Source organism: Culex quinquefasciatus, chromosome 1 (assembly GCF_015732765.1).
Source record: "Culex quinquefasciatus strain JHB chromosome 1, VPISU_Cqui_1.0_pri_paternal, whole genome shotgun sequence".
Lineage (NCBI taxonomy): Eukaryota > Metazoa > Arthropoda > Insecta > Diptera > Culicidae > Culex > Culex quinquefasciatus.
Window position 1 is genome coordinate 118,362,462 of NC_051861.1, and position 21,272 is coordinate 118,383,733.

The window sequence follows — 21,272 nt, forward strand, 5'->3', positions numbered from 1 at the left end:
TCTGAAAGAAAAATATGTTAAGACTTTTCAATAAGTGGCCAATATTCAAGATTTGGCATCACTGTAAATTTTTAGCACTTGAATGAAATTTATAAGCCTTTCAATTTTCATTATAAAAAATATCATGTTGTTGTCTTGATTCAAAACATTTCTTTGCATGGAATATTAAGACAAAAATAATATTTTGGGAGTAGTTCTACGTCATTGTTATAATTTATTAATAATAATAGCTTTTTTGAGAACTTTAAATCATCATTATCTTTCCAATGAGTTTATCCTAGAAACTTTCGAATGAACGCTGAATATTGAAGATCTGGCAGCACTGCCAAAACGCCAGCACCTTAGTGAAATGTGTATTTTTTTATATAAAAATACTTTCAAAATCATTTGAGTATCCAGGTTTCTTAAATTATTTACTTTTTACAAAGTTTAACAAAAAATAATATTTTTGAGTAGTCCTACGTCATTATTTTTGAACTTTATAAATTATTGCCATCTTCGTTTTTTTGTCTTTAAAATTCCTAGAGAAATATTTCAAAGAGATCTAGAAAACGCTTTTTCATGGTTCTGGAAATGAAATTTATTGAATTGAAAAATGTCGGATATTGACAAATTCAATCCAGTTTTGTTATTTTTTAGCAAAAAGTAATTCCGGAATCACATTTCTGTTCATTGTTGAAAAAAAAACAAAAATCTTTTTAGAAAGTTGATGAACTGCCAACACTGTTTTAATATATGGACTGTGAAATTTTTTTGATTTGATTTTTTAAGCAAAACGCAGTCTTTAAATTTGGCAACACTGTAACGTATTGCATAAAAGTCCAACCGAGGGTTACTTTTGCTTCGCAAAACGTCAAATTTGACACGCCGCGATGCAATTTCCTCCATCGCCATGTAACGCGCGCGCGTTACACTTTTGATTGAGACCGCGCATAACTTTCGGCTGCTGATTTTTTTTTTCGCGTGCGAAAAATTGTAAATGACCAATCCGCGGAAAACGGAAAAGAAGGTGGGCGCGATTTTCGCGGTATGAATGAAACGGAAAGTTTGGGCACGCCATCATCGATTCCGGCGCGATTGATTGAATCAAAATTTCGATGTAGAAAAAATACCGCTATGAGTGAGTGGAAACGTCGAGCAGTTGGAATTAAAATGGCTTGCGGGGGCTTTTGTGGTGATGTAATAGTTACAATTTGTCTAGAAAGCATCAAGAAAAAAGTTGTATTTTTCGAGATTTGAGTCAGATTTGAGATTTGATTGAGAGTCGAACTCGCTACTGCAATGCCATCCTAACCAGTCTTGACGAAAAGGCAAATTGAGCAGATTAAATTAATCACGACACATGAAAGAGTCATTTCGACGCTGTAACCACTTCTAGGAACGATTTTTTTGTAAAATTCCACGTGAATCCATCCGAAGAAGTCGTGGGCGCGCTGAAGTTCATTCATCAAAATCGAAAATTATTCAGTAGCACGTCCCCGGTGTACTGAGCGCGCACGTCAACAGCAAAACCATGAACGGCCGTCCTGGGGGCTTCTCGGTAGTAGTCTAGACTCTTCTTGTACTTTCAAGAGATTCGGAGACGCCCACACACAACAACCAACGCTCGGATCAAGGACGATGAACGTCACAATTAAATTGTGTTAGGTTTCTGTTTTTCGCTCTCGGAATGCTTCAAATTTTGTGCGTGATTTGGGCCAGAGACAGTTGGAGATCGAAATTGGTTGAATTGTAGTCAAATGACAGTTAAAAACAGTCAAATTACGGTCAAGTTATGGCAAATCGTGGAGTCAAACCATGGAGTCAAATTTTGAAGTCAAGTCTTGAAGACAAATCTTCGTCTTGAAGACAAGTGGAGTCAAATTTTAAAGTCAATTCTTGAAGACAAGTCATGGAGTCAAGTCATGGAGTCAAATCTTCGTCTTGAAGACAAGTCATGGTGTCAAATTTTGAAGTCAAGTCTTGAAGACAAGTCATGGAGTCAAGTCATGAAGTCAAATTTTGAAGTCAAATCTTGAGAACAAGTCATGGAGTCAATTAATGAAGTCAAATCATGAAGTCAAGTCTTGAAGACAAGGAGTAATTTTCTGTCTGATATTTTTTGTACCATTATTTCAAAGTTCCTAGCACATCAAGGTAATTTATAAACCTTTAGAATTTTAATAAAAACGGCTTTCATAAATTATTTGAAGAAAATGTTATGAGTAGTCCTACGTCATTTTTCTGGGTTATTTTATTTGAACATAATTAAATTGATTTTTTTAGGTCTCATTTTATAAAAGAAAAATATGTAAAAAACTACTCAATTACTGGCCAAAATTCAAGAACTTGCATCACTGTAATTTTTTTAGCACTTGAATGAAATTTATATGACTTTTTTTAATTTTCCTTTTAAAAAAGTATCATGATTTAAAACATTTCTTTATCGAATATTAAGAACAAAAAATAATACTTTGGTCATGGAGTCATGTCAAGTCAAGCAATGAAGTCATGGAGTCAAGTCAAAACATGGGGTCAAGTCATGGAGTCAAGTCGTAGAATCATGGCATGGCTCTGGTCTTGGAGCCAAATCATGGAGTCAAGTCATATTGTCAAGTCATCGAGTCAAGCCCTGTTGTCAAGTCAAGTCATGCAGCTAAGGCGTAGAGTCATGTCATGGAGTCAATTCATGGAATCAAATCTTTGTCCTGAAGACAAGTCATGGAGTCAAAGTTTGAAGTCGAGTCTTGAAGACAACTCATGGAGTCAATTCATGGAGTCAAGTCTTGAAATCAAGTCTTGAAGACAAGTCATGGAATCAAGTCATGGAGTCAAATCATGTAGTCAAGACATGGTGTATTTTTCTGCCTAATTAGTTTAATACTAATTTTTGTACCATTATTTCAAAGTTTCTAGCACGTCAAGTTAATTTAAAAACCTTTTAAATTTTGATGAAAACGGCTTCCATAAATCAATTGCAAAAAATGTTATGAGTAGTCCCACGTCATTTTTTCTAGGTTATTTTGTTTGAACATAATTAATTTGTTTTTGGTCTCATTTTATGAAAGAAAAATATGTTAAAAACTATTCAATCGGTGCCAAAAATTCAAGAATTGGCATCACAGTAAATTTTTAAGCAATTGAATGATATTTATAAGACTTTTTCAGTTTTCATTTAAAAAATATCATGTTAATGTCTTGATTAAAAACATTTCTTTTTCGAATATTAAAAAAAATAATAATACTTTGGTCATGGAGTCATGTCAAGTCAAGCAATGAAGTCATGGAGTCAAGTCATGGAGTCAAATCATGGAGTCAAGTCATGGAGTCAACCATGGAGTCAAGTCAAAACATGGAATCAAGTCATGGAGTCAAGTCATGCAGCCAAATCATGGAGTCAAGTCATGGAGTCAACTCTTGGAGTTATGCCATGGAGTCAAATCAAGTCATGAAGTCAAGTCATGGAGTCAAATCATGGAGTCAAGTCAAAACATGGAATCTAGTCATGGAGTCAAGTCATGGAGCCAAATCATGGAGTCAAGTCATGGAGTCAACTCTTGGAATTATGCCATGTAGTCAAATCAAGTCATGAATTCAAGTCACGGAGTCTAATCATGGAGTCAAGGTATGGAGTCAATTCATGAAGTCGAGTCTTGAAGACAAGTTATGGAATCAAGTCATGGAGTCAATTAATGAAGTCAATTCTTGGAGTCAAATGTTGAAGTCATGTTTTAAATACAAGTCTTGGAGTCAAGTCATGGAGTGGAGACTTGGAGTCAAGTCATGGAGTCAAATCTTGAAGTCAAATCTTGAAGCAAGTCATGGAGTCAATTTATGGAGTCTTGAAGTAAATTCATGAAGTCAAGTCACCATTCATGTTTTTTCCAGAATTTTTAAATCCTGGATCTTCTTGTCTGTTTTCAAGTGTTAAGATCCGTTTGACGAGCACACATTTGACCTGTGATGATGGGTCCCCCCTCAGCGGAAAGCAGAAAAGTGCACAACAAACACCCGAGATTTGAAGCTCAGAAATCGCGTGAGCAGCAACGATGAACTTTGCCGAATTTTCCGAGAAAAATCTCCACCGCTGTAAAGGTCACGGACATGAGTTGTGTGGGCGTCGGATGCGTTTAAGCGCGCGTTGGCGAAGGAACACCATTTCCACGAAGTTTAGTCCGCCGGAAGAGAGAAGTTAAGCTGAGGGATTTCGGCGAAGCTGCTCGATGTCGAAATGTCGATTGCTTAAATGTCAAAGATTTGTGGGAGAACGTTTTTATTGAATTTAAAAATGCCAACTGCTTTGAGCCGTGTAGGCTCAGGAAATTTCAAACTTTGCCAATTAGGACGCAGGACTAATGAGACATCGATACCGGATTTAGAACAACCGACCAACGGCAGTTCTCGTTGCTCTGCAGAAACTGCGATGCAACCGCAAGGAATCTCATTAAAATCCCTGTTTTGCTCGCATTTACTCCTCGTTTCAGGGTTGAACTTCAACTCACCAGAAAAAATATCTTGAAAAAACGTTACTTAATCCACCCTTAGGTGGTTGGCGCCTTCCTCACATAACACTTAAGTGCTTATAACTTTTGATAGGGTTGTCAGATTGTCAATGTTTTGGACGCGTTGGAAAGGTCTTTTGAATACCTATCCAACGATAGGTCGCATGAGAGATCCGGACAGCATTTTCATCAACATATCTGAGATCCGGCCGCGAAAAAGTGTGTAAATAACGCTTAAGTGCTTATAACTTTTGATACGGTTGTCAGATCTTCAATATTTTGGACGCGTTGGAAAGCTCTTTTAAATACCTATCCAACGATAGGTCGCATGAGAGATCCGGACAACGTTTTCATCAACATATCTGAGATCCGGCCTCCAAAAAGCGTATAAATAACACTTAAGTGCTTATAACTTTTGATAGGGTTGTCAGATCTTCAATGTTTTGGATGCGTTAGAAAGGTCTTTTAAATACCCATCCAACGATAGGTCGCATGAGAGATCTGAACAGCATTTTCATCAAAATATCTGAGATCTGGCCTCAAAAAAGTGTGTAAATAACACTTAAGTGCTTATAACTTTTGATACATTTATCAGATCTTCAATGTCTTGGACGCGTTAGAAAGGTCTTTTAAAGACCTTTCTGAAAATGTATAGCATGACGGGTTTTCTAACAAAAACCACCCTTTTTACAATCTTCCGGACTTTTGTTAAAATCGTTTTTTTAGCATAACTTTTGAAGTACTTAAGTTAACTGCATAATTTTTAATAGCGACTTATGGGACCACAAGACGAATCAAATGACGCCAAAACGGACAAAATCGGTTAAGCCAATGTCGAGATAATCGAGTGACAATTTTTTGATCAACATCCCACCACACACACAGACATTTGTTCAGAATTTGATTCTGAGTCGATAGGTATACATGAAGGTGGGTATAAGAGGTCTTAATGAGAAGTTCATTTTTCGAGTGATTTTATAGCCTTTCCTCAGTAACGTGAGGAAGGCAAAACGTTTATTTCGCATTTAATCGTCAAAAAGTTCTTTTGCCATACCGCATAGCTTAAAACCGCTTCTTCTACCTGTAGCGAGCGCAGCGCTGCGGTAGCGCGCGCGACCGTCACGCCGAAAACCTGAGTTCGATCCTGGACCCAAACACTTTTTTTTTTTCGTCTCGTTAGTCACTTTTAATGAACACTGCATTGGTGGGTTCCCTTTCTAACCTCTCAAAAACGTCATTCCAGACCGTTATCAACACACAATAAGTGAGAGTCATTTGATCTAGTCGCATAAAAAAGCCGAAAATTTATGACTTCTTTTGACTCTTCTGTTATTGAACCCCTCCTCGCTCACAAAAGGGAAGCTTTGCTGTGTAATTGTTGGAAGGCACCGCATCGTTCAATTTCCACGAAAGAAAGTGAAAGGGGGAAACTTGTTCATCCTCGTACTCATAAATTTACTCACACACGCACAAATAAATTTTCCCGACACCTCCACTAATGCATTCGGTATGGCCGGAAATAGCTCAGGAACAAACCAGAAAAACAACGGGGAAATTGGGATCAAAGGCTCGATATTTAGGGGAAAATTCATCTTTCAACTTTTACCGCCCTCTAGGGGGAAAGAGAGCATCGCCATCATAATCCACGGCTCGTTTCACCTTAAAAGTGTGGTGCGGTGTCTCGCGTGGTTTCCTGTGGAAGTGGTGATGATTTTATCTGGCGGAAACTTTGAGGAATGTAGGATGGAAGGGGCGAAAAGGATGATGTCAGCTGTTCTGAGGCTTTCCGAAACGTGGGCACGGAAAAATGGGATTTATTTTTTTTTTTAATTTTCTGAAATCAAGTCGAATCATGAATCACACAAAACCACACAAAATCACACAAAACCACACAGAATCACACAAAAACATACAGAATCACACAAAATCACAAAAAAATAACAAAAAAAACAGACACACACACATAATCACACAAAATCCAAACAAAATCTTACAGAATATAAAAAAAAATATACAGAATCACGTAAAACCATACATTTTTTTATTTATTTACCACAGAATCAAACAAAATCATACAGAATCACAAAAAAAAACTCATACAGAATCACACAAGAACACACAAAATCATACAGAATCACACAGAGTCACACAAAATCACCAGAATCACACAAATCACACAAAATAATAGAAAATCACACAAAAGCACACAAATTCACACAAAATTACACAAAAACACACAAAATCACCAAAATCACACCAAATCACCAAAAAATCACACAAAATCACACAGAATCACACAAACTCACCAAAAGTCACACAAAATCACACAGAATCATACAAAATCACATAAAATCACACAAAATCACACAAAATCACACAAAATCACACAAAATCACACAAAATGACCGAAATCAGATAAAATCACACAAAATTACACAAAATCATACAAATTCACACAAAATCACACAAAATCACCAAAAGTCACACAAAATCACACAAAATCACACAAAATCACACAAAATCAACAAAAGTCACACAAAATCACCAAAAGTCACACAAAACCACACAAAATTACACAAAAACACACAAAATCACCAAAATCACACAAAATCACCAAAAAATCACACAAAATCAGACAAAATCACACAAAATCATACAGAATCACACAAAATCAAACAAAATCACACAAAATCACCAAAATCACACAAAATCACCAAAAATCACCAAAAGTCACACAAAATCACCAGAATCACACAAAATAATAGAAAATCACACAAAAGCACACAAAATCACCAAAATAACACAAAATCATACAGAATCACACAAAATCACACAAAATCACACAAACTCACACAAATTCACACAAAATTACACAAAATCACACAAAATTACACAAAAACACACAAAATCACCAAAATAACACAAAATCATACAGAATCACACAAAATCAAACAAAATCACACAAAATCACCAAAATCACACAAAATCACCAAAAATCACACAGAATTACACAAACTCACACAAAATCACACAAAATCATAAAAAATCATACAAAATTACTTAAAAATTATTCAGAATCACACAAAACCATAAAACCTGATTTAAATTGCCTTCTTAAAAATTTGAACTCCCCGTCCACCCAAAACCCGGGTAAATTTCCAGCGTTTGCCCGGATTACCGCGAGCCCAGCTGCCTGTGGTTTCCGCTTTCATAAATCGAGGACATGTGCGTGCGTGCGTTCGAAATCGGGCAGGGGTGTGAACAGTTTCCTGTCTCCTCGATTTACGCCTGCTGGTACACAGCATCCTGCCGTCGAAATTTTCGGCTACCAGTTTGACAAATGGGAGATGAAATGGAAAACATTAACGCCCCTCGGGCGTTAAGGGGAAGCCCCTTTTCTTCGTGGTGAATTGATACTTTTGTGTGGTTGAGAGGATTATGATTTTTTATTTAAATTCTGTTATCTTGAATCGTCCTCAAATCAGCTGGCACCGCCTCTTGCCACAAAATCTAATTAGTGTGAAGTGCATCTCATTCCGAGAACGGAGAAAAGCAAAACAAAACACTGGTCATAATCATAATTTCCCATCTTCCGGATGGTCCGAGGAAACAAATCTCGTCCCGACGGGCTCGTTGTTGGCCGTCCTCCAAGGTCCCATAAATGACCGAACCATGTGAGCGAGTGAGTGAGCAAAGACGTTGATGATCTTGATGAACCTTGGAAGGCGACGAGCAAATTCAATTAGGTGAATTGTTTCAAGCCGATGACGACATGCACTCGTGTTTTTCTTTGTGGTCGTTATAAGTGAGTTATTTAAATATAAATATGAATGGTTTCGTTGGTGAACGAGGGCGTGAAGTTTTAATTTGGTTGATTGAGAGACGATTAGTTTGACTATTCGCCACTGTTTGGCACCACTATACATTTGTGTTAACCCTGAAGAAGTCCTCATTTTTGTAAGAAACGTCAAGCGATTTGAATTTATGGTTGAAACGTCAAATCGTAGAACTTGGTTTGACATTTTACTTAATTTTCTTAACAAAAACAAACAAAAGTCGATCTGTCAAAAGCTAGTTCTGCTATCCATCACCTCTCAGGTCATGGCGCCACTGAAGCACGCTTCCTGCGGTAACATATCGCAATTTTGATAAATTTGAAACAAAACTCATCGATTTTTCAAGAATTATGCGTTGCAGACGTCGTCTGCCAGCTCCATAACCATAAACCGAATCGCATTTCACGCAAATGAACCGTATAAAATGCACGATTTATTCGTTGCTGCCAACGGCAGCCTTATGACGAAATTTGACCAACTCGACGAAACATATGTCCTGACTTCGAGATACTAAATCATAACTGCTTGTTGTTTTTTTCTCCTCTCCAAAGAATTGTTTCCTTCTGCTGGAATTCACCGCTCGATTATGATCACCACATGAGCGCGCGCTCCCCGAAAGTCTATCGTAATGGCGTAAACAAACGCAGTCAGATTTTTACGAGTTTCGATTTAGTGTGTACTACTGGAGCGGGCGATTTGCGATCGCCGCAGGCCATCAAAAGCTACATTAATCTCGGCTCCAAGGTTGTTTTTCCCTGCACGGGGTGGGATGTTTACTACCCGAATGTGAAGAGGGTAAACAAATTTCGAGGGAAAATGTTTTCAGGAAATTTAAACAAAGCGATTGGCTTTTGTTCGATCGTTTTTCGTTGCAAGAAAGACAAGTAACAGCGATTTAAAGGTTTTAAAAAAAGAGGACGCCGATGGATCAGTTGGCAGCGTCGCGCAATTCGCAATCGACGAGTCACGGTCCAAATCTCGTTATCACCAACTTTTTTTCGGTCACTTCCAAGTTGTTTATCAACTGCAAAGTCACAGCTTTATCAAAGCAAATCATTATCGCACCCTTAAGGCAGTCCTGCTTTGGCACGTGACTACCAGATTCCCCAAACCAACCTTCCCTTAATTTGTTATGATAAAGCCAGGCAGCGTAAATAAGTTGCTTTTAGGCAAACAATAAACTTGCCTCCGCCACACGTGTTTGCTATCTATTCCGGAAGGGGGCAGGTCGGGTATGCATTTTTCAAGGGGGAGGTTTGGATGAAATTTATTGCTAATAGAACGTGCGTTCCTCTCTACTTTGGTTTCCGTGCAGAAGGAGGTCCTGGGGGAAATATTGGCCGCACGAAAGAGTGGCAACTTAATGGATGAGGACGAATTTGTCTTTTGCCTCTGTGTGAGGAAACTTGAGGGGAATGGCAAGGATTTTTATTTCGAGTCTATTTGGGTCTATTAGAGGGACATTATTGTGGCGAAATTGAGGTTGAATTGGGCAATCAGGGGAATTTGGAGGTGTAGAATGGGTAAAAATAAGGTTTAAGGCAAGTTTGAGATTTTATTTGTTTTCAAAATAACTTTTAAAAAGTTTTTGTTTCGTTGTCAAGCTTAATAATTTCTACGAAAGAAAACATTACCAAAATTTTGTAAACTAGGGCCTTTCACCCTTTTGTTCAACAATAGGATAAATTCCCCTAATGACTTGTGAAGTGCCCATAACTCAAATGTCCAATACTAGGGGCTTATACCCAAGTATTAAACATTGTTATCCTTTATCCTAATATCCAACTGTAAGGACTTGTACCCTTCTGTCCAATAATAGAGCACTTTACCCTTATGTTCAAGATTAGCAAAAAGGTTAGGTCATTCTACGTTCCTGGTTTTGACCTAATGACCAAAATTTAAGCAATGTATTTCAAATTGATCATTTTTTACGAAAATCATTAGTGTTTTTAAAAATAATTGCATAATTTGCCTATCGTTTGAAAAAAACGGTGGATCGTGAAAACATTTGTGTTTAAAAAAAAACAGTAAAACTAAATTCGCTACAACAAATAAAAAACAAAAAAAATAATCTTAAAGCATGTCTACTGTTTATAATGAGAATTAGCTTACATATTCAAAAAATAAATTAACTTGTAGAAAGGAGATTTTTAGTCAAAAAAATGTATGCGGCAAAATGATTCAAAAAAAAAACAGTGCTGCGCCAAATTAAACTTTTTTTCAGTAAAATCGCTGTTTCTCGCCAATAGCTCATGTTAGTCTGAGGTCTACATTGATTATTATCTGAAATTTTCCGGGAAACACGATGGTGATAAAATAAAACAAAGGAAAATATAAGGAATTGGTCAAAACTGAATTTTAATACTTAAAACGTTAAAATATAATACAGAGGGGCATTTAAGGGTTAAAATTTTATTTTTATCAGATTCCTTGGACAATTTTCTATAAAATACAACCTGTACAAAGTCTTTTGCTTAAATAGGTATAAAGTTATGATTAAAAGAAAAAAAAGTTTTTAAGAAAAAAATAGAGGGATGGTCCAATCAGCATCAAACTTAAGATTTCTGTTAACGTTGAATGAACGTTCCCTCCAAGTTTGGTCCAATTCGGTGAAGGTCCCAGTTGACATGGAATGACCCACACGGTTTTTTGAAACTCAATGCACTTAGAAAAAAACAAAAAAAAAACAAAAAAAAATTAAAAAATATCAATTTATCAGACGTGAAAATTAATACAACGATTTTTTTCATCAACAATTTTAAAAATGTATGGACATTGAAGTATTTCAAAAATACGATAAGTTTCGAAGTTTTTTGTAATAATGATAGGTATTCAAAATGCAAATTGAGTTCTACTTGATTTTATTTATTTTTTTTAGTTTTGGAAAAAAGTTTATAAAGTTCAAATTTCAACTGAAAAAAAACAAAAAAAAATCAAAATTATTTTACTAAATAAATTTACCCCACCATTTTCTTAATTTTTCATTAGATACTGAAACCTAAATTAGATTAATAAACAACTGCTGTTTTAATTTCCTGGAAAATTCCAAACCGACTGTTAATTTCTAAAAAGTCAAACTGCAAACGTTCACGTCATCGTGTGCGAGAAAGTAATTATACTCATTATTCCCAACTCATCGCCACTGCATGTCAGTTCTTGTGGCGGAAAACTCGCACAAAATTGGTGTGTCGAGAAAAACACACACCCGTCCTTCCAGGGTAAGGCAAAACCAACCATCATCATCACGCTTCTGGTGCACATGTTTTGCTGGCAGGATGAAATTTCATACCGTGCCATGGGGTAACAACTCAAGTTTAAGCCGTGACTTAATTTTACCCTTTTTGTAACAAGTTTTTTGGATCGTTTTGAACTCGTAACTTTTGTGCAACATGTTTGTAACTCTTGTTCAACATCCGAAAAATTAATGTTTTTTGGAAGTTGTTTGGTCAAGCAATACAGTTTAGAGGATAATTTGCCAATTAAAGCGACATTAAACGTTCTACTAACATTCCCACCCTAACCTCACATCAGTAATCAGTAATTCAAACCTTCAAAACCCTGCCTAAATCCCCCTCAAACCGCAAAACTCCCACAATTCCGCGTCTTTAATCCGGGACTGTGGGAATTATGGGAGTTCAACGCGCTGATCTTTCGCCGATGAAGATCATAAATCAAACCTAATTAAGGGGCCTCTTCCCCCTAGAAATGTCACCGCAAATGCACTACAAAACCGACCAGGAAGGGTCGCCACGTCAGTCAGTCTAGGCCATGACACCACGCCGCGGGATTTAATACGTATGAAAAATGAACCCAAATAAAGCGTTGAATTGCTTAATGAACTCGCTCTGTATAGAAGGTTGATGTTCTTTGACCGAGGGGGGCGACAACAGGCGCGTGTGTGCTCTCTTTTTTATGACTATTTGATGTAAACAAATTAAAGTTGGTCAGCGAATGAAAAGTCCGTGTCCGTAGAAAAAGGAGAAAAGTCAGAAATCTCACAGGGAAAAAGAAAGGAAATAATTCAATTAGAAGATTGATGGTTCTAATCCGCTTAGAGAGGAGGAGTTAAGTTGAGGCCCAGAACATCGGGCTTATCGTGGTTCACACTTTCCCGAGGGTGATGTCACTTTTCACAGCCGTTTGTCGCGCGCGCGCGTCTGTATGCTTTTCAATCAATTTTGTGGAGGTTGATCGGCGTCTCCGGGGAGTTCTGGGAAGGAGAAATGGATTCGAAGAAATTGTGGGAAACTTTTCCTTAAGTTTTAGAGGTTTTAGATTTTGATTGAAAAATGGGACACATTTTTCGAAAAATATAACCTAAAAAATGCTTAACTCAAAAACAGTTTACAACATAAAAATTTAATTTCACAGTAAATTGTCTATCAAACAAATAATTAAAACGATTTACTTTTAAAAAATAAAAGAGTTTTTTTTAAATTAATTTACTGTCGAGTCAGTTCAAAATGACACCAACCAATCAACTGTGTTATAGATAACGTTTGAAAAACTCGTATGAGCATTTTAATGACGACTTAATTTGGTTGAACATTGCATTCGAAATACATTTAGTTCTGGGACAGTTCAAAATAACACCAACCAATCAACTACGATGAAGTTTACTTTCGGAACAATCAACGCGTTACAGCTTGTCGAATTAATAATTCGAAAGTGGTCTCCAAATTTAATTATGTGTTAGGGCAGTTCAAAATGACACCAACCCATCAAATGTGTTATAAATTTCGTATGAAACTTTTCCTTCGAGCATTTTATTAACGACTTAATTTGATTGAATATGACATTCCTAATTTAGTAAGTGTTAGGCCAGTTCAAAATGACAGCAACAAACCAACTGTGATACATTTAACTTTAAAAACAATCAATGCTTGAAAGCCTTGACTTGTCTAATCAATAATTCGAAAGTGGTCTCCAAATTTAATTTTGTGATAGGGCAGTTCAAAATGACACCAACCCATCAAATGTGTTATAAAATACGTATGAAACTATTCCTTCGAGCATTTTATTGACGACCTAATTTAGTTGAACTGGCATTCTAAAATAATTAAGTGTAGTGCCAGTTCAAAATGACACCAACAAATTAACTGTGATAAGTTTACTTTTGAAACAATCATGGCGTCCAGCCTTGACTTGTCCAATCAATATTTTGAAAGTGGTTTCGAAATTAAATTTTGTGTTAGTTCAAAATGACAAAAAAGGCATAGAGGCATGTATGAAGATTAATTTAGAACTACAACAAATAAACTTTCAAAAAATAGCAAAAACAGCGATTCTTTGCCTTTTCCACTAAAATTATTCAAACTTCAAGAGGCGAAGCTACATCTAACTCAGAACTTTAACCGCCACGTTATGTTGGCGCCATAAATCAAAGCCGTATCTCCTCGGTATCGACGTAACTGGGGCAGACATCCATATTTAAAGTCAAGAAAACCCCCGACCGATCTGCATGTTCATTTTTCGCACTTTACTGCCCTCTTGTTTTCTGCCTGCCAACTCTAACCAGCCAACACTTGAGAATTTACAGCCTCTCCAGACGAGAAAAAAGTAACCGGAAATTCGCAAAGTTTTCCAATCCACTCGAGCTGCGAAATACTTTGCATACCGCCAGGCGCAGGCCCGTTTTTCACAGTTTACAGATAAATTTATTTTTTTTCAAACTCAGAATTTTACCACGTGTCCCGCAAAACGAATTGTTGCGGTGGCAGCCATGTGTTTTATTAAATTCCTCCGGCAAACCTCACAGAATAATTGCGACAAGGAAATTCTTCATTAATTCAATGGCACACGTGGAGCGTTCCCACAAATGTCACCACACCACAGAAAGGCACTCTTGCACTCTTCGGATATCATCAAAGCGGGCCCCGGAAATGACACACTGTCTTGTTTCCACGTGGTCCAGCAGCCTAGTGCCACGTGGGGCAGCCGACGGAATATCTCTCCGGGACATAATTTTGCAAATTAAATTCCCTGAGATCGCGTCAAGAGTTAGAACGACTTCAAACGGTTGAACCCGATGACGGAATCTAAAAGTGGCCGCAGGCTGTGAAAAAAAGATGAAAGTGTCTTGTACCATCGATTGTGAAGGATTGGGATTGAAAATTTGCATCGCCAAAAGGTCTTTTGAATCAAATGCTTCGATTCAAGCGATTTTTGTACCACAGTTGATTTGTTGATGTCACTTTGAACTGACCTGTTTCAAAATTCAGTGTCGAATCATGCTAAAAAAAACTCTGATGTCGAGTTAAAACTCCAATACAAATTTAAAAAAAAATTCTTGACCGCATTTGCTTGTAAATGTCATTTTGAACTGGCCGACAATTATTTTTTTTTACTAAATTATTTTTCAAAATTTTCATTCGTTAGGCCAGGTGTTTCAAATTTTGTCTTTACCTCAGTAGATTTTTTTTGTTACTGTCATTTTGAACTGGCCTGAAACTTATATAATTTATAGTATCAAAATTACAAGAATAAGTCGTCCATTCAGTGCTCCAACGTATTGTTTCAAACATTATTTTGTTACAGTTGGTAATTTTGTTAATGTAATTTTAAACTGGCTCGAAACATAATAAATATATTTTTTTCAGTAATATTGAGCAGTCAATACTTACTCGAACGCAATTTTTCAAACGATATTTTTAATACAGGTAATTTGTTGGTGTCATTTTGAACTGGTTTGACTTGAAATTCATAAAATAATGTTCAAAAACAATTCGGCGTCATTATTTCAATGACTATATTAACCACTGCTGCATTGTTCATGTCATTTTGAACTGTCAAACTTTAAAGTTCGTCAAAATCAGACTCGATTCCATACCTGAAACGAAAAAAAAAAGTGAGAAAACCGTTAGAAAGTTAGGCAATTTAGCGACATTTTTTTCACAAAACTAGTCTACACCAGCAGTTTCCAACTCAATCACAACTTTCCCCATTCGCGGAACCTGTTGAACTGCACGAACCAATTTCGCCTCAAACAAAAAGAGCAGCTAATCCTAGTCCGGGCCAGAACGGACGCCCTCTGGACGACGCGCCGCGGGGGACAAAACGTCAACAAAAGCGCACCACTTTCATTACTTCCTGGCCTGGACTCAAGGCTACAAAAAGTCCAATAATAGACTGGATTGGGGCATAGAAAAAAAACGAGCGGACGTTTGTGTCCACCTTATCGACGGCTGCCCCCAAATTGCTGCCAACTTCCGAGTTGTCCTTGACATCCAACAGCAATCTATTGGCATGATTTTCCAATTATTCACTGTTGCTCTCACAGCTTGAAGTCCTCACGTTCAGAGATAAGTAAATCGAACAATTCTTACAAGTAAAATTGCTTAAAATGGCGTAGTCCAACGTCAATTTGTCTATGGCTCCTTTACGGCCAATCGAATATGTCCAATAAAAGAAGCCCACCCCGGGATTCAATATCCAATTGCACGTTCTAACAGCCTTACCGTACCAACTTGTTGGATTACACGGCTCGTTTTCCGATAAAGATCCCACCAGAAGGTGGGGTGGGGAGTATGAAGAAAAATGTCAGCTCATCTCACCCAACTAAATCCCGCTTCTATTTATAATCACCGGGCAAAATTCACGAGATTCGTTCGAGCCCATCCTTTTTGCGGCAAACGAATCCTTTGGCGAATCAAGGAATAAATCATCCCAACCGAAATTCTTTGTTAAGAATTAATGATGTCATTTTGAACTGGCCCAACCTCGAAATTCTTTCCATAGGCCATACGCTTAAATTCTAATTTAGCATATCAAAACTCTAAAGCTTTGTATGAAACGAAAACATTAAAAAAGTTGATTGTTGATGTCATTTTGAACTGGTTCAACCACAAATTCCCGCTAGAAGCCATATTTTAGTAAATCATAATTGATTTCACATACGTCTAGTCTAACCACATTTGAGATAATGAAAACAAAAGATGGTTGAAATTGTTGATGTCATTTCGAACTGGTCCGTCTCATTCTGAACTAGTTGGACTTCAAATTGCAAATAGGTATCAATATATTAACCACTGGATAGCCCAAAACAGGAATAAGCGTTGACAAAAAATAATTGTTGATGTCATTTTGAACTGGCCCAATTTCGATTTTTTTTTTCAAAATCAAAAATTAACTAAGTATTGTAGTCTAACGATTTCTTTTTTTTAATCAAATTCAAAAAGCTTTGGTGTCAAAAATCAAAATTTATCTTCACCACAAGAAATTTGTTGATGTCATTTTGAACTGTCCCAACTAAAAATTTCATCTGAAAATCATGTCCAAGAATATAGAATCAAGTGAAGACAAATTTGTTCAAAATCCACTCCCTTTTCTTTAAATAAATAAAAAAAATCATTTAGTTTGACGTAAGACTACGCTTTTGCTCATTTTTTTTCAAAGTTTTATGAAAAACTTTTATCAAACAAAACTAAACACCACAAGCCAAGGGTCGTCGCAAAAATCACGGTGCCGTGAAGAAGCTGTGCTATACACACTCGGTAAACTAGAGTTCATGGCTTCCGATGGCTGCCCTAGGAGAGATAGAACCTTGATAAAGATTGCATCACCTGTGGGAGCTCGGGGGATTGCGCCGTGTTGTGTATATTACGGTTCGGATGATGACGACGGTCTCTCTAGCCTAGCCGGGTGGGAGGAGTTCGAACACAGAACGAGCAAGTTGTAATAAAAGTGACAAAATTAAAATAGGATTTATGAGCTGTGGCATATGTCGGTTCATGTGAATGGAATGGAGTGGAAATAGAGGCAGAATCGGAAATAGATGGTGATATCCGTTTGATAAATTGTTCCGTGAGAAATTGTGGATAGAAAAAGATCTAAAGTCTAATTCAAAATTTCAAAAATGATCGAAACGTCCAGACAAGTGTTTCAAATTAGCATAGAAAATCCGTTTCAGTCCCTAATGAAGGGAGAAATTTGTTTCCAATCGGGCAAATCATCACAGCACGCGTCCGGGAAATCCACGGCAAGGCAGGACCACCCAGCGAGCGTGTCCCGTACGGCAGGTTGAGAGACCAAAGATGCCGACCGCGACGCAGACGCTGCAACGGGAAAAGAAGCATAAATCCGCCGCCACATTTCACTGGTTTTGTTTACGGTCCTAGAGTGAGTGCTGGTTTGTTTATCAAGGCCGTCAGACTTGTCTGAAGGAGATTCAGACTACTTGGATTTCGTTTCTTTAAAAAAAACTTAAATTTTTAAGCTGGACGTAGCCCTACGTCAATTATTTTGAATTTTAAGCAATTGACAATGGAATACCCGATTCGACTGGTAGTTTGACAGTTCGCTCCATAAGAAATACATTGCTCACTACCAATCGCGTCAGGTACTCCATTGAATTTTTGTTTTTTTTTTCGAACATAAAATAAACTTTTCTTTTCTTTTTTTATATTTCAACGTAGTTCAACTTCAATTATTAACAAAGTTATTGTGTTTTCTCCAAATAAAAAATAATAAAAATTTAAAAAACTATCGTAGGTCCACGCCATTGTTGTTGGAACAAATTAAAAAAAAATCAGGTTCAATTAAAAAATCTTACTCAATAAATTTGACGCAAATCAACGTAGTTCAACGTCATTTGTTTGGAAAAAGTATTCTGTGCAATTTAAATAAAACTGAATGTATCCTTTGGCTACCAAAAGACTCAACACAAAATTTTCAATTCATAATTAGATTTCTTAACATTGTATTGACAGTTCCAGTATTGACGTTGGACTACGTCAACAACTCGAAAAACTTTAAAAGAAACTTCAAGTATTCAATTAAATTGTATTCACTTGGTTTACATTCAAATCGATGTTTAAAAAAATGTAAAAAAAAACAATTGACGTAGGACTACATAATAAAAGCAGAAACTAAGTACTAAATACAGGCTGCTTCAAAGAAATCCCTCAAAACAAAACAATCCAATAAAACCGCCACAAATCTGCGCCAGCAATTGCATAATTACGCCAGAGAACCCATCTCATCGCTCCACATTTCCGCCGTAAACAATCGCGCCCGCAATAAAACGGCAAGAACCCCGCGACCATCAGCAAAGCAAGAATCTCGTTGAGCAATTATCACTTGCAAACGCCTGTCACGCATCAAGTGCTGCGCGCGCCCTCTTGGCCCTGGAACGCCAGGCCCGAACACCAATCTCTGGCCGAACCGAGCAACATTGTGGACACAGTGGCGGTTGTAAATTTGGCGAAATTTGGCATTTGAGCGCAAAAAAGTTTTCTAGGTGGGCTCGTCCGGGATTTGAACCCGGGACCTCTCGCACCCTAAGCGAAAATCATACCCCTAGACCAACGAGCCCGTTGAAGGTTGAAGGCGAAATTTTGAAGGTCCAAAATCTTCCAACCCGCACCGTAATCAGTGCAATCGCGATGGAGGACCAGTGCGACCCAGCATAATCATTACATTATGCTGTACTGCCCCAATCCTAGGGCTCACAGTTGAACATGCAGAGTTGCAGAACGATCTGGAGCCCCCCGGGTCGCGCGCCGCCACAATCATATGAACAATGGCCAATTTATGGACGGTTTCACGGTTGGCTGGTGTCCTTTTGGCGAATTGGCAAACAATCCGGATTCATGACGGAGGTCCTGACGCCGGGCCCACATTTATGGGGTTCGCTTTGGGTGAGTTCGTAAAAGTTTGGCTTTAAACCATTAAAATTGACTAAAATTGAAAGCTCGTCTACTCTACGAAACTTTTATCGAAATAGGGACGTGGCGTTACATCGTGCTGCCACCTGGTTTTTTTAAGCGCAAGAGTGGAAAAGTGCTGAGTCATCGTCTAAAAATAGACGGCGTCCTATCTCGCCAAGCAAAATGAAGTCGATAAGGTAGTCGGTTTCGATGAGAAAAAGTGGAAAACGTGGTCTAAAAATAGCGACGCCATCCCCCTATTAGTCGACCATGTCCGACATCTGTTCCACTAATCAGAGTCCAAAATCTAACAAGCCAAGATAATTTTGGAGGAAAGAAGAGCGCAAACGCAAGTCAGTCGCGTCGAAACGGTCGCGGAGACCCCAAAAAGCTAACACCAAGTCACCTTCATTCGGTGCAATCTTCAACGGGCTCGTTGGTCTAGGGGTATGATTTTCGCTTAGGGTGCGAGAGGTCCCGGGTTCAAATCCCGGACGAGCCCACCGAATTATTTTTTTCCTAGCATTAACTGACCAATTTTGACTTTTTATAATAAAATTTAATTCAAATTTAAAATATTTTAAAACTTTTTCGAGCGTAGTCCTACGTCAAACATTTTGTGATTCAAATTTATGACGTAGGACTATAAATCAAAAATAAATTCGATAATGTTACTTTAGGTCAGTAAAATTGTTAATTTGTTTGTATAAGAATTATTCAAAAATAATCGAAATTCAACAAATATTTGATGTAGAACTACGCACTTGTAACAATTATTTGATTAAATTCATCATTAACATATTTTATCCTTAAGTTGGGCATCACAACACGACATATTCATCCGGCTCGTTGGTCTAGGGGTATGATTCTCGCTTCGGGTGCGAGAGGTCCCGGGTTCAATTCCCGGACGAGCCCACCTAATTTTTTTTTGTAGCGTTAACTGATCAATTTAGATTTTTTATAATTAAAATTAATTAAAATCTAAAATATTTTAAAAACTTTATCGAGCGTAACCCTACGTCAAACACAATGTGATTAAAGTTAATGACGTAGGACTACAAGAGTAAAAATAAATTCTAACATTTTACTTTTAGTCAGTAACATTGTTAGCTTGTTTGTTCAAAATATAATCGAAATTCAACAAATATTTGGCGTAGGTCTACGCACTTGTGCCAATTATTTAATTAAATTTATCATTAAAATATTTTATCCTTAAGATTAAAAGTTACTAAGTTGGGCATCAAAATACAAAATTTCCAACCGGCTCGTTGGTCTAGGGGTATGATTCTCGCTTCGGGTGCGAGAGGTCCCGGGTTCAATTCCCGGACGAGCCCACTGTTTTATATCTAACTTGAAGGCAAAAAGAGTTTAAGTTCAAACACATAGATTTTAGACTCACATAAAAATTTAATTCAATTTTGAAATAAACTAAAAAAAAGTATCGGAAGTAGTCCCACATTGACACGTTTAGCTATAATTTGATGACGTAGGGCTACATCAAGCAACTAACAAAAATGTTTTTAAATTTTGCTTTTTTAAATTAAAATCAATTTTTGTCTACATAAGTTATAACAAAATTCTAAAATTTGTGTACCGTAGTGCTAAAATTTTATCACCATTTTTTATTTAAAAATCAAAAACTTAAAATTGTGTAAGAAATCAATAAATTAGACACGTAATTTTCAACGGGCTCGTTGGTCTAGGGGTATGATTTTCGCTTAGGGTGCGAGAGGTCCCGGGTTCAAATCCCGGACGAGCCCACCGATAATTTTTTTAAACGTCATTAGATCAATTTTGATTTTTGATAATGTGGAGCTACGTGAGAACAAAAAATATACAAAGTTTGTTATTTGTCAATATAATTAATTACCTTGTGTGTTTATGAACTAATAAAAAACAAAATCTGTTGAAAATTAAAATACTGGCATGACGTAGGACTACGCACATACGTCAAATTAACATATTTTTAATTGATTTGAACATCACGACACGACAACTTTCAACTGGCTCGTTGGTCTAGGGGTATGATTCTGGCTTCGGGTGCGAGAGGTCCCGGGTTCAATTCCCGGACGAGCCCACAATTTTTTTCTTCATAAAACGAACCTCCAACCAACATTCCTCGCTTTCATCAAACCCTCACGTTTGATTTACACAACCGCCATCGCGCGGCAGTGTCCCACCGGTCACAACCCTAATTTCAGCCTAAACCCCCACTATTTGGTCACATTTGAGCCCCCCAACCCTCGGCGAATCAAAACAAACACACCGTAACAGCGACGACGACCCCCGTGGGAAACTTTCCGGCGCAA

At 37.4% G+C, this 21,272-nt stretch overlaps 1 protein-coding gene and 6 non-coding genes across 10 annotated transcripts in view; 5 read left to right on the forward strand and 2 right to left on the reverse strand.

Annotated features, from left to right (window-relative positions):
• The window catches only part of LOC6038421 (protein sidekick), a 166,243-nt gene that overhangs the window by 65,586 nt on the left and 79,385 nt on the right, over nt 1-21,272 (reverse strand). The gene's annotated exons all lie outside the window — the stretch shown is intronic.
• Nucleotides 18,557-18,628, reverse strand: Trnap-agg. The gene has a single exon. It is a non-coding gene; the product is annotated as a tRNA-Pro (tRNA).
• On the forward strand, nt 19,394-19,465 carry Trnap-agg. Its single transcript has one exon. It is a non-coding gene; the product is annotated as a tRNA-Pro (tRNA).
• On the forward strand, nt 19,807-19,878 carry Trnap-cgg. Its single transcript has one exon. It is a non-coding gene; the product is annotated as a tRNA-Pro (tRNA).
• Trnap-cgg lies at nt 20,226-20,297 on the forward strand. Its single transcript has one exon. It is a non-coding gene; the product is annotated as a tRNA-Pro (tRNA).
• Trnap-agg lies at nt 20,652-20,723 on the forward strand. Its single transcript has one exon. It is a non-coding gene; the product is annotated as a tRNA-Pro (tRNA).
• On the forward strand, nt 20,969-21,040 carry Trnap-cgg. The gene has a single exon. It is a non-coding gene; the product is annotated as a tRNA-Pro (tRNA).